The following is an 11,342-nucleotide window of genomic DNA, read 5'->3' as shown; positions in this document are numbered from 1 at the left end:
TGGGTTCAACTTAGAGTTCCGATCTTTCAGGGAGAATTTTTATATCCGGTTTCGCTACGAAGGCCTTGATAGATTCAGGGGCCACTCACTCATTCATTTCAGAGGTCTTTGCTAATTTCCTTAAAGTTAAGACCATTGGGCTAGATATAGCCTATTCCGTAGTACTGCCGTCTGGCGAGGAGATGGCAGCCACCAGTGTGATCCGAGACATAGATCTTGAGCTCCATGGCAACCTTGTTTATGCGGATCTGATCGTACTGCCGATGCCAGAGTTTGACATTATACTAGGGATGGATTGGCTACTGCGGAACAGAGTTTTGATTGACTTCCAGCGGAGATCTGTTCTAGTCCGACCGCCTGGAATGACGCAGTTCTTATTTGAGCCAGACAGGTACTTTCCTCTACCACGTATTATTTCGTATGTTCAAGTTAGGAAGCTCATGCATAGAGGGTGTCGGGCGTTTCTAGCGACCTTTATATCTGTCCCCGAGGTGCCCAGTCAGTCAGCCACAGATGTTCCGATTGTTAGAGACTTCTTAGACGTTTTTCCTGAGGACGTCTCTGGTATGCCACCTGAGAGAGAGGTAGAGTTTTCCATAGAGCTTATACCAGGTACGGCTCCGATTTCAAAAGCACCGTACCGACTTGCACCGACAGAGATGGCAGAGCTTAAGAAGCAGATTCAGGAACTTCTTGACAAGGAGTTCATTCGCCCTAGTTTCTCACCTTGGGGCTCGCCAGTCTTGTTTGTTAAGAAGAAAGATGGCACGATGAGGCTTTGTATTGACTATCGGGAGTTGAACAGGGTTACAGTGAAGAATAAATACCCACTTCCGAGGATTGAGGATCTTTTTGACCAGTTGCACGGAGCTTCGATTTTCTCTAAGATAGATCTGCGTTCCGGTTATCACCAAGTGAAGGTGAGAGATGCTGATGTTTCAAAGACAGCTTTCAGGACTCGTTATGGTCACTACGAGTTTCTTGTGATGCCGTTCGGTTTGACGAATGCGCCAGCGATCTTCATGGATCTCATGAGTCGTATTTCAGCCATACCTCGACCAGTTTGTGATAGTGTTCATCGATGACATTCTTGTCTACTCCAAGAATCGGGAGGATCACAGCAGGCATCTGGCCACAGTGTTGCAGACATTGCAAAAGCACAAATTATTCGCAAAGTTCAGTAAATGCGAATTCTGGTTAGAGAAGGTGGAGTTCTTAGGCCACATTGTATCCAGCAGTGGTATTGAGGTAGACCCAGCGAAAGTTGCAGCAGTCAGAGATTGGGTTGTGCCGCAAAATGCATCAGAGATCCGCAGTTTTCTTGGCGTAGCAGGATATTATCGGAAGTTCATTAAGGGATTCTCTTCGATTGCAGTTCCACTCACAGCACTGACCAAGAAGAATGTAAAATTTATTTGGAGCGAGGAGTGTCAGAAGAGCTTCGATACTTTGAAGCAAGCTCTTATCTCAGCACCAGTTTTGGCCGTGCCGTCAGGGTCCGGTGAATTTGTTCTGTATACCGATGCTTCGAAGCTCGGTCTTGGCACAGTATTGATGCAGCATGGGAAGGTGATAGCTTATGCTTCTAGACAGTTGAAGACTCATGAGAAGAACTACCCTACCCATGATCTAGAGTTGGCCGCAGTAGTTTTTGCCTTGAAGATTTGGAGGCATTATCTGTATGGAGAGAAGTGCCAGATCTTTACCGACCACAAGAGCCTCAAGTATTTCTTTACGCAGAAGGAGCTGAACTTGCGTCAGAGGCGTTGGTGGAGCTTGTGAAGGATTATGACTGTGACATTAGCTACCACCCGGGTAAAGCTAATGTAGTTGCGGATGCATTGAGCAGAAAATTCGCAGTGATGGCTCATTTGACAGTGTCGAGAGCTCTTCAGATTGAGATGCAGAGGTTTGATCTTTAGACTTATCCTCAAGGTAGAGTTCCCCGTCTATCTACCTTGACCATTCAGTCTTCCCTTTTGGACTGTATTCGTAGTGGTCAGTAATCAGATGAGCAGTTAGCAAAATGGAAGCAGAGGGATGAGGCCAAGGGCAGTGTCTTGTATTCAGTCAGTGATGGTATTGTGAGATACCGAGACAGGATATGGGTTCCTAGCAGTGATTCTATCCGAGCAGATATCTTATCAGAAGCCCATACGTCGCCGTACTCTATCATCAAGGGAGTACGAAGATGTACAAGGATCTGCAGCTATTGTATTGGTGGCCAGGGATGAAGAAGGATATCAGGCGATTTGTGTCCGTGTGTCTGACTTGCCAATTAGTGAAAGCGGAGCATCAGAGACCAGCAGGTTTGCTCAAGCCTCTCCCTATTCCCGAGTTGAAGTGGGAGAATGTTACCATGGACTTTATGACCGGATTGCTGAGGTCAGCCAGAGGATCGAATGCTATCTGGGTGATTGTAGATCGTCTTACCAAGTCAGCGCACTTCTTGCCTATTAAGACGACTTTCACCATGGTTCAGTATGCAGAGCTGTATATCCGAGAGATAGTCCGACTCCATGGTATTCCAGTTTCTATCGTATCTGACAAAGATCCAAGATTCACTTCCTCATTTTGGAAGAGTTTGCATTCGACTATGGGTACGAAGTTGCTGTTTAGCACAGCTTTCCATCCCCAGACAGATGGGAAGTCAGAGCGAGTCATTCAGATTTTAGAGGATCTTCTCCGTGCTTGCGTCATTGATTTCTCAGGGAGTTGGGAGTCGAACTTGCCATTGGTTGAGTTTACCTACAACAACATCTTCCAGTCTTCCATTGGTATGGCTCCGTATGAAGCACTAAATGGCCGCAAGTGTAGATCTCCTGTTCATTGGGATGAAGTAGGAGAGAGAGCAGAGTTGGGTCAAGATATTATTCAGCAGACTGTCGATGTAGTAGCCCGGATCCGTGATAGAATGAGGACTGCTCTGAGTCGACAGAAGAGTTATGCCGATCAGCGGAGGAGAGATTTAGAGTTTGCTGTCGGCGACCATGTCTTTGTGAAGGTGGCACCTATGAAGGGTGTCATGAGATTTGGCAAGAAAGGGAAGCTCAGTCCGAGATTCATTGGACCATTTGAGATCCTCGAGAGAGTTGGGACCCTAGCTTATCGTGTGGCTCTTCCGCCGAATCTGACCGGAGTACACAATGTGTTCCACGTCTCCATGCTGAGGAAGTACATGGCGAACCCTTCGCATGTCCTGAACTTTGAGCCGTTGCAGCTTACTCCGAACCTATCTTATGAGGAGAGGCCAGTGCAGATCCTAGACAGGCAGGAGAAGAAGCTCCGGAACAAGCTGGTTAAGCGGGTCAAAGTCAGATGGCTCAACCATTCAGAGGAGGAAGCTACATGGGAGTCTGAGTCGGAGATGAGAGATCGTTACCCCGAGTTATTCGGTGAGTTTTAATTTCGAGTACGAAATTTCTTTTAAGGGGGGAAGGATTGTAGAACCCGTAACTTAGACTACGTATAAACCATGCATAGTTCTAGTATTTAAATTAAAATGATTTTGTTGCATGAGTATTTAAAGTGCCTATCTTTAAAGTTAATTATTTCATTTCAGTAGTTTTAATTTTATTCTTTCAGTTATTTCAGTGAGGCCGGACTGGAGTTGGAGTTTAGAGATAAAGTTTAAGATTTAGAAATCATTTCCAGAATTTATTTTAGCTAGCAAGTAAGTTAATTTAAGTTAATAAAGAAGTTTAAGGAATTATTTAAGTTACTTGAGGTGAGTAGAAAATAAATTCATTTAAGTTCCATAATTAAGGGGTTAGTTCACTAAATTAATTAGGGATAGGTAAGGCTCTTAAGGTATTAAAATTTATAAACTAAACAATATTTCCTTCCATTTATTAGATGAATTTTTGGCCCCTTAGATGACTAAGCATTACCTTACCAACTCAACACCTTTGACCCTTTCTTTGTATTTAATTAGTAGGATAATCTCTTCATTTTTTTCTAGCACCATTTAATTAATGATCAATCTTATCCTAGCCTTGTTGGACATGCAAAAATCGGCCACACTCCATCCTTGTATCCCTCCAAAAATCATTTGATAACAAGCAAATTCAAATTTCAAAAGGTGGAGACTTGGTCTTGATTTATCCCCTATATCTTGCACCCACTTCCCTCACTCTCCTAACCATCTTTCCCCCTCTCCCTTGCTCGAAATCTGAGAGAATTTCAAAGCTAAAAACCGTGGGTTCCATAGCTAGGAAGATAGGAGAAAATCGAGTAAGAAGCAAGGTAGAATAGAAAGCGCTCCACCTCCTCCGCGCCGGATCGTCTCTTCTTTTCGTTTTTCTTTCAAACGAAACCAGGCATGCATATATTCTTCCTTGACTCTTCAATCAAGTCCTAATACCATTTATTTTCATTACATGATTATGTTTTATTAAGTAAAAACCGAAATACATCAAGAATTTTTCAGAAAATAAGAATGCAGAATTTTCGATTTTCATGATGCTCTTCACGGGTTCTCTTGTTTTAATGTTTCAGGTGGATGGCTCGACTCCAGGCTCACTAGGCTACATCTAGACACATACTAGGGTGTGTCAAGACCATGTTGGTCCATTCAAACAAGCCCCATGCATGATAGAATTCGAATTTGACAGCAAATCTTCAATCTTGGCCCTTTTAGTTTTCGAAAAATCTGTTGTGTGCTGTCAAGGGGATGGATCTGATCTAGGCTGCCACAAGGCATATAGCCATGGTTAGATCACTTCCCTAGCATGTCTAAGACGTGACTAAGTCGCCTTTTTGGTGGCTCGGTCCATGGTGCATCGGTTTTTAAATCAAACGCAAGAACAGCCCTTTTCCCCATTTCGGCCCTTCCTTGGTACAGCATATGAGTTTCGGTTTTGGGTGGTTTGGTGTGGATCTTGGTTGGCCTATGGCCCTTAGCCATGGTTAATACCATACCCCTAGATGTCTAGATCGTGCCATGGTCAATCAAATGGCCACTGGAACGACACGAGACAGCAAGCAAAGCTAAACACCACACGCGCATGCAAAGGTGCTCTCGGGTGAATCTTTTCGATTGTTGCTGGAATATTCCGAATTGTGGCTGGTTTAAAGCCCTTAGCCATGGTTCGAATCATTCCTTGGGATGTTGGTAAGAGTTTCTGGTCGGTGGTTCAAGCCCCAATGGCCATTAGCCTCGCAAACGACGCAAGCAAACCAAGCACAGCTGCTGTATTTTTGGACAGAAACTTGCTGTGATGGTTCAGTGGCTCGTTCGAGTTCTCGGTCGGCTTTTAGCCTATGGCCTTGGACTGGACAGTGCCTCATTGAGTTAGGAAGGTCATTTTTTTGACCGTTTGTAATTCGGTTCATATTTGAGGTCGTACGAGAATTTACGGTGCGATGTGCCAAATTGACTCTCGAAAGAGCGTTTCTTGTTTTGGCCTCCATTCACCTTGATTTCGGCCCTCACCATTTTAGGAGCATAATTTTATCATTTTAGGCGTATTTTAATCATGACTACATGACAGTTCAGTGTTGGTTCGGGTTGGTTCGGAGTCATGATTAAATACGAAGTCGGTAGGCGTAATTGTCAGATTTTAGAATGTTATTGCATAGTTTGGTCCCATAAATCTATTGCATATTTTTCATGACATATTTAGGTTGCAGCGAGCCTGGGAGCGATCCAATCCATGCAGTAAATTATTACAGGATATTTAATTGTGTCATTTAATTATATTACGTGCATAAATATATAAAATGTTCATTTTTTTGAGATTAAGCGATATTGCTTGTGGCCATTTCACTATCATGGGATTATTGCTAAATCCGGTCGCCAGTTACCGGTCCGGTCACCAGTTACCGGTCAGTTGAGTTTGTTTCACCCAGTATACTATGGCTACAGTCTGATCAGACGTTTACTATTTTATCCGGTCGCCAGTTACCGGTCATGGGAGCATTTTATTATCCGGTCGCCAGTTACCGGTCAGTTTCAGTGCAGGGGCCACTTGCGTATACCATAATCTCACCAGGAAAATTATTACAGGCTATTTCAGTACAGGGCTCCAAGGAGCAAACATTTTTACCATGATATTTTCAGTTCAGTTATGCACGTATTATAATTAATCATGACACGACACTTTTACGATATGCCTCATGACACGACATTTTTATTCCATGAAATTTTACTATAGTATTTACTCGTTATTTACGATATATGCATGTTGAGTCTTTAGACTCACTAGACTTGATTGTTGTAGGTTCTAATGAGGGCGGGGATCAGTGAGCAGGCTCGAGTCGGCAGTAGTAGGACCCGAGGACCTCAGTTCAGCATTTATTTTTAATTGATGGCTCAAACGTTTTAATTATTGTTAGAAAAACTTTTTACTGTTATTTCAAAAATGTTAATTCTTCCGCTGCCACATTGAACATCAAACTTTATTTATAAGTTCATTTATGAAGGAGGCAATTTTAATTATTAAAAAGAAAAATTTTAAATTTTCCGCAAATTTTCAAGTAAGGATATTAGGCCTTTACAGTTTTAATTGTATTAATTAATTATATTGTGCATATTTACATGTTTAAAATATATTTTCTACATGGTTGCATTAAAATTGCATTTTTAGGGATATTCAAGTTGCGATCGAGGAACGGAGACCGATGGCTGAAAAAATATAAAATATTTTTATTAAATAATTGTTTTTAATTATTTAAAATATGATTGTGGGTTTTTCTTATTTTTGAAAATAATGGGTTTTGAGGTGATTTTATACAACGGGACGTAAACTTTATCGGTATTGGTTTTTCAACTAAAATACGAGCTTTTTGGCAACCCGGCTAATAAATTCACAAATTTATTTAAACAAAAACATTGTTAATATTTTTTTAAATCCTAATTCAGACTAATGGGCTTAATTTAAAGGCTTAATAGGCCTAAAGCCTAGTTAGTAATTTAATTAGTGTATTTAATGTATTTAAAAACTTAAAACCCTACAATTTGCAACATAAGTCACGGCCACACACCCCACATATTCTGAAAAACTCCCCCCCACCTCCCCCATACATGATACACACATACACAACTCAAGGTAGAAGGGTTTTCGAAGATTCAAAGGGATACAAGCCAAGGTTTCGATCCGTTCTTCATCGTCAACGTGAATTCATGCGTATAAAACGCAAAGGCACGCCATACATCTCATTTTCTCATCCATCATATCATATTATTTTTTGAATTATTGTATGCATGAAGAACATGAATTTATTTTCAGAATTTTCGGATATTACATGCACTCATGAGAAAACTTAAGATTTTTTATGCAAATTCATGGTTTTATCATGTAAAGGGGCTGCCATGGTCTTAGGTTATGCATTAGTAATGTTTAGACATGAATTAAGGCCCTAAATTATTCACCATACTCGCCAAAGTCGAAGCGAAACAAGGAAAACAGGTTGAAATCGTGAGTTGCTGTCATGGGTTGGGGGTGATCGAGTTCCATGAAAAAGGGATTGGCTTGGTCTTGGCTTGGGCTAGGGCTCGGCTAGAGTCGGTCAGGGGTCAGAGGGAGAGTCCTAGCCATGCTAGGACTCGGTTTGGAAGGGCTGGGAGGAGGTACAAAAGTGTGCAGACTTCGGGTGACTTGCAGGGGTATAAGGTCTCGGTCCAGGGCTCAGGGGCTGGGTTAAGACGAGGCTTTAGAGTCTTAGGAAGATGTGAGGATGAGTGGTTCAAGGTCTGGGTTCGCGGGAAGCAGCCTGGACGCACAAACAAAGAACTCGTGCAGATTGGGATTCTCGGCCAGCATAGGAAGACTTGGGGTGGCTCGTTTTTGGGTTTGGCTTGGGTTTCTTAGTGGTCTAAGGGTCCAGTAGGGTAATTTAGGATGTTGGTCAAGTGTTGGATCAATATGGTTCGGGGGTAACTTGTGGAAATCGAAAGTTGGCTCGGGGTCAAAGTTTAGGTGTTAAATTAGGGTTTTTAGCTAAGAAAAATTGGAAAACGTCTCATGGGGGTCGAGTTGTGGTTCATAAGGGCTAAATTAATATATAAAGACTAAATTTAGAATATAGGAATTTTATATTAAAGTTTGGGATTTTTCGGGATTAAAATACCGTCAAAACAATTAATTAAAGATAAATGAAAAAATATGATATTTAAGCCAAATAAAATTATGAAAAAATTCATGTAAGCTTAAATAATTATTTGGGACATATTAGAGTCAAGAAATCAAGAAAAAGTCAGAATCGTAAAATTACGAGGCCAGGGGTAAAACAATCTTTTTACACCTAAAAAAATTAGTAAAGGTCATGGCATTGCCTTAAATGCTATTTTTATGATATCAAGACTATTTTGTGAATGTTTATGAATTGTTCATGATTAAATTATGATTTTTAAATGTCCATTGAGATTTTTATGAATTAAGGAAGACATCTAAAAGACATGTTGCATGCTTGGTTTCAAAAACAAAAATGTTATGTTATGCATGATTTTTATAAAGTGATGAGAATGTAAATGTTGAAGGAAGTGAAGTAATTGTGACTAATTCGTTAATGTTGGGGATGTCGTGAGGGTGACGGTCCCAGTGGGAGCCCGACGATCGTATTTTCATCATTACGAATATGTGGTAACGGTTTTGTGGTAACTGTAAGAATGGAAATATCGTGAGAGAAAAAGGCCCCAGAGGGGACCCGTTTATGGGAAAAGGCCCCCGAGAGAACCCCGACGATCGTATTTCTATTCGATCAGGATAGGCCAGGGCCCAGTTGACCGGTGAGAGTGTTGCTGGTGTCCCCCGTCGCTCCGTACTGCGGTTTTATGTAGATGGATCCATCGATTTTTCATGTTCATGTCATGTCAGGAAAGTTACAATTAACGATCTGAATTCAACAAAGGAAAAGGAAAAATGTTTATGATCATGAAAAATGTTTTATATCATGTCATGTTGAGGAAAAAAAGGAAAAGGTTAAGGTTTATGTGATGCTTATCATGAAAATGTTTATGCTTAAAGTTGATGCATCATTTTGAAAATGTTTCTATTTAAAGCTCATACATCATAAAAGGTTTACGAAAATGTTCATGTTTGAAGTTTATGCATTTTCATGAAAACGATATTTTAAATACAAATATTTTTCACTGTATATGTTGACTGTATTAAGTATTACTTGCTATAAAGATGATGGTGTGTTGAGTTTTTAAACTCACTAGGTGTGATGGATGCAGGTGAGTTTGAGGGAGGTCTTGGCGGCTAATTTGACTGGACTGAAGGTGCACACAACCCGAGGACCAGCGCTTCTATTTTTCCGCATTTACGATTATGATTTATGATTTATGGTAAAGATTTTAAGACTATTTATCTATGCTTTGAGAGATTTTTGAGAGGTTTAGTATGGGCTATATTTTTTAAATTTATTGCTTTTTAGGCTTGGTAAAACATGCAACGATTTCATTTTTATGAATATTTCACTTGATTTTTAAAATGCTAGTTGGATGATGTTTTATTTTAAAGGGTAAAATATTTTATAAAAATATTTTCATGAGGTTTATGTGTATGGCCGAAAATTGAGTGTTTATAAAAAATTCTAGTACTTTTTAAGCAATAAAAAAGGCAGACATTTCAGTTGGTATCAGAGCAAAGATCCTGTAAAGAGTTGTGCCACCATCAGCGCCGAAAAGATCAGTCGTCAAGCCTAAATTTGTAAGTTTACACGCTTTATATGATTTTATGATGTTACCTGCATAAGTACATAGCTTATATGTTCACGCCACATGTTTATTAGCATTATGATGATAAATGTTTTATATGCTCTAAAATATTTATACGTGATATGATATGAAATAAGAAATTATTTGATTTTAACTCATGTTGGCTTCGTGGTGGTATTGGACTATGATGAATTTTTGGGTTTTAGTATTGACATTCTACTTTTGGGCTATAAGTTAATCGTGAATATTATGAGCGCTTTTGGGACACGTAGATTTCTAAGAAAATATTTATGATTCATGGTTACCAGTTGAGTTAATTTTTGGGAATTACTCATAAGAGATAATGATTTGAGGATTTGCAACGACTTTGGGAATAAGAAAATGTATAAAATGGGATTATCAGTTTTGATGAAAGGTAAAATTGGTTATAGAAATAGATTTTGGGTAAATAAGTTTAAATTATCGAAATTTATGTTATGGGAAACCCGTAGAGGAGAATTAAGAATGCCAAGAACTTATGGTTTAATCGTAGGATTTTCGAAATTAAGGACCAAATAGGATAATTTTTGAGGAAATTAAGAATTTATTTTGCAATTTTTAAGGAATTTGGGGACTAGTTTAGCAATAAGCAAGAATTGAATTGGTTAAATGATAGGAATTTTTGACGATTTAGACTTTTAAGGATATTTCGAACCTTGGGATATCTTGGTTATAGTGTTATAAGGAATGTTAATCGAGGGTTTTTAAGAATGAAGCAATGTTAGGCTTGAAAAATCTAAGCGTTAGCGGATGCTTTTGGGATTTTAAGATTGAAATTTGAAAAATTGATGAATATTTTAGGTATAAAAAAAGGAAAGTAATATACGATAAGTTTGGTTATCTATCTTTTAATATTGGGAATTGTAAAAAAAGTTGTGATTCGAGGTTATAATAGTAACAACACTAAGTCATTATGGGTCTTTTTGAGTTGCGATTCGCAAATAAGGATTTAGAAGAAAAATTTAATTGGGATCAAGGAGACGTAAGGACCTTCTAGAATTTAAGTTTGAATAGAGTGCGCAGCGGAAGCGTGGATTTTCGGGGATACTAGAACTGAATCTAAACTTTGGGTTATTAAGGATAAGCGAATTTCGAAGACGAAATTCAATTTAAGGGGGGGGAGATTGTAACGCCCATAAAATTTAAAGGTCCACGCAAACCACATGCATGCAATTATTAAATTCTCTTGTATTTTAATTATTTGTTTTAATTGCATTAATTGAATATGTTGTGCATATTTACATGTTTAAAATATATTTTATTCATGGTTGCATTAAAATTGCATTTTTAGGGATATTCAAGTTGCGATCGAGAAACGGAGACCGATGGCTGAAAAATATAAAATGTTTTTATTAAATAATTGTTTTTAATTATTTAAAATATGATTGTGGGTTTTTCTTATTTTTGAAAATAAGGGGTTTTGAGGTGATTTTATACGCCGGGACGTAAATTTTATCGGTATTGGTTTTTCAACTAAAATACGAGCTTTTTGGCAACCCGACTAATAAATTCACAAATTTATTTAAACAAAAACATTGTTAATATTTTATTAAATCCTAATTAAGACTAATGGGCTTAATTTAAAGACTTAATAGGCCTAAAGCCTAGTTAGTAATTTAATTAGTGTATTTAATGTATTTAA

The sequence above is a fragment of the Primulina tabacum genome, chromosome 17, assembly GCF_025594145.1.
Source record: "Primulina tabacum isolate GXHZ01 chromosome 17, ASM2559414v2, whole genome shotgun sequence".
Lineage (NCBI taxonomy): Eukaryota > Viridiplantae > Streptophyta > Magnoliopsida > Lamiales > Gesneriaceae > Primulina > Primulina tabacum.
The sequence above is the reverse complement of the archived record's forward strand: the minus strand, read 5'-3'. Positions refer to the sequence as shown.